The sequence below is a fragment of the Helianthus annuus genome, chromosome 2, assembly GCF_002127325.2.
Source record: "Helianthus annuus cultivar XRQ/B chromosome 2, HanXRQr2.0-SUNRISE, whole genome shotgun sequence".
Classification (NCBI taxonomy): Eukaryota; Viridiplantae; Streptophyta; class Magnoliopsida; order Asterales; family Asteraceae; genus Helianthus; species Helianthus annuus.
This window is the reverse complement of record NC_035434.2, coordinates 100,727,978-100,731,115: the sequence shown is the minus strand read 5'-3', so window position 1 is coordinate 100,731,115 and position 3,138 is coordinate 100,727,978. Positions and strand designations below refer to the sequence as shown.

General features: G+C 38.6%; 1 long non-coding RNA gene across 1 annotated transcript; it reads right to left on the bottom strand.

The window, feature by feature from the left end:
• Positions 1 to 811: 811 nt before the first annotated feature.
• On the bottom strand, positions 812 to 1,873 carry LOC110917365. Its single transcript, XR_002580512.2, has 2 exons — positions 1,324 to 1,873; positions 812 to 1,225 (listed from the first exon to the last, which is right to left on the bottom strand). It is a non-coding gene; the product is annotated as an uncharacterized LOC110917365 (long non-coding RNA).
• Positions 1,874 to 3,138: the final 1,265 nt, after the last annotated feature.

The window sequence follows — 3,138 nt, the reverse complement described above, 5'->3', positions numbered from 1 at the left end:
ACGACTTCGTGATGTCGTTTCCAAGACGAGACTCGCTAGCGTGCATTCTACAATATTCCTAAGATAGAATATCTTATAAGTTTCTAAATAAAAGCGGTAACTAAACTACGTGTTACCGAGCTCTACCGAATCGTTGACGATAAGTTGTTAACTTAATACAAATGATTAAGTTATACTTTGTCGCCCCGAGAAGTCGTTTATGTATATAGGAATATTCGTACGAAAGTAATATATAATAAACTTGTATTATATATCTGTTGCGTCTTGTATACTATTTGTCAAAATATACGTATGTGCCATTTTGGCGTTTGTAATAAATATAAAAAGTTATATTTATTTTGCGAAAGTATCAACGAGTTTGTTTGAAGTTTGTAATAAATTTAAAGCTATAATTATTTTTATAAAGGAATTCGTGTGGTACGATATTTGAAATAAATATAAAAACTGTATTTATTTTTATAAAACGAATTCGTGTTACGCGATGTTTGAAATAAATATAGATACTATATTTATTTATAAAAGGATTCGAGTTTATGTTTGAAATAAATATAATAATAACTATATTTATTTTGTATAATAGTTTGCGTCGTCGTCGTTTTTTTTTGCAAGTTATAAAGTGCCGGCGGAAATAACATACATTTGTAGTTATTTCATAACAGTTACTTGATCTGTTTTGGTTTGCTTTAAAACATGTTTTATTTTACGGATTTTCTCGGAAATCGGGCAGAGTTTCCTCTGTTTTAGGACGCCCCCGACGACACAAGTCGTCGTTATTTTATCGAAATTCAATAAACAATATACTCAATATCAATATGTTAATTTTCATCATATGTTTAAAATGTAAACTAAATACTGTTCCGAAATGGGTTTGAGCTCGTTAGTCACGTAAGTATTAAAACAAAAAATATAACGTAAATATTAAACACGTCGTCAATTTTTACCAAATCTCTCGCGTCGAACCGCAGACTGAGTTGACCGGGTCAACTGAGTTGACTCGGTTTGACTGTGCTGACCGAGTTGACTCGGGTTTGACCGAGTCGACTCGCTGAGTTAAACGAGCGAATCTGACTCGTCCGATCCATGCTTGACCCAAAACAAACTTGCCCACTGTTGACCCGAGCGGTTGACCAAACTTTGACTGTTGTTGACCATCCAAGACTTGACCAGGTCCGATCCGAACCAACCTGTGGGTGAGCCGAGACTCGCAAGTCTTCCCAAATTTGGCCTGAACAAGTCGGAACCATACTCAAAACTACTCGAAAATTACTACATCTTCAGCAACATCAAGTTTCAGAAACAAAGATGAAGGAGATGGGTTTTTACCGGAAATTCGTCAGACCGAGACCCGAACCACCGCCACTGCCGCCGCCGCCATGAGCGGCGGCGCCGCTTCTTCTCCGCCGTCACTCTCTTTCTCCTCTCGATCTATCAATCTCGTCGTCTCTCTCGCTTCTGTCTCTTTCATTGCCTCTCTCTCTCCCGCTCCGTTTCTGCAGCTGTCGCTCACCACCACCGGACGGTGGTGGTGGTCCGTTTTGTTGTCAAGAGGAGAAGGTGGGTGTCGCCTGGAAAGAGGGAACCGAGGGATGCGGGGGTGGGTGTTTGATTTTGTGTGGGTATTTGTTATAGTATAGATTATGGGGAAGATGAGAGTAAAAAAAATCTCAGTGTTGTGTTTTGTGTGTGTGTAAATTGATATGCAGACAAAGGGAGAGAGGAGAGTAATATCTGTGTGTATATTTTGAGTGTAAAGAGTTCTGTGTGTTTGTGATTTAATTTGGAGAAGATGGAGGGTGTTTTATATAGAGATTTAGGTGAGATCTCTAGAGATCTTGTATGGATTTTTTGTTTCAAATCTTTGAGACAAAAATCTTTAAAGATTTACTAGGATTTTGGCAAGATTTGTAAAGATTTTATACAGGTTTTGCAATATCTAGTAGAGATCTTAATAGGTCTAATATATTAAGTGTAGGTTTAGGCTTGTGGGTTTTGGGCTTGGGCCCAGGGCCTACAAGCTCATCTCATGTGTAAGTGGCCCGTAATTCTTACGAGACCCGATATCGCAACCCAAACTCCATAAGCATAAAAATATTCGTGTAACATCCATATTTGTCGGTGTCGTTAGTATTTCATATGGTTTCAGTTTATTACCGTTTAATTTCCAACAGTCTCTTCGCAGATCGTCACACACGCACTGTAGAACCGCATAAGCGTTCCTAAGCTTATTGAGGCCCTAATTAAGTTAATTTGCGTTGTAAACACTATTTAATGTTGTGTAAATCGCTTGTTAATCACGTAATTAAGGTCCTAAATTACCGGTTGTCACATAATGCCTCAGCCACACGGGTGTTAATCAGATTTGTCAACTCAGCCTGAGTCATCGCGATGTGTCCACGTCCATGGCCTCATCCACTCATGTTTCTGTATAAGGAGAGGGAACAAGTTTAAGAATCGAGATAAGGTAGGAGTCAAATCTCACGTTGACATCTACATACTACAAAGTTTACACCAAACAATAGGGCAGTACCCTTCTCACACTCGTTAAGCCTCACTAGGACTCAAATGCAACTCACATTATTATTATGTGTGCACCCATAATAATAAGGCAATTTGCATGTTTATCTCAGTGCTTCTTAACTTGCGCTAAAAGTTCCCCCCACATTCAAATAGTAACACGAAAGGCATTACAGGATTAATAATCACAAAAGTCGGAGGGTAGTGCCACACTATCTAGCTCCACTAAGACATGCAGCACAGGAAATCACATCAAGGTGTCAAATATGTTGTTTCATGCAAGTCGTGTGTCTGTAACTACTAAGCAAGTAATGCATAAAGTAAACAGAAGACGAACCTTGCAATCTGGAGTTGAGTGTCATGGTCGATTTAGAAGTTGTTCGGTTATAGTCTGGTTTTATAAAAACGTTTTAAAACCTAGTTCACTATAACCTGGCTCTGATACCAAACTGTCACACCCCCAAAATACCACATGCGGGAACACCGCGGGACGTGTGACGTACCAGGATCCAAGCCACCAATCACATTGAACCAATAATAAATATTTAAATAAAACATTCGATTCATTTCATAATATAAATCCAATTCATAAGTTAAAACCAAAGTAAATGTTCAGCGGAAGCA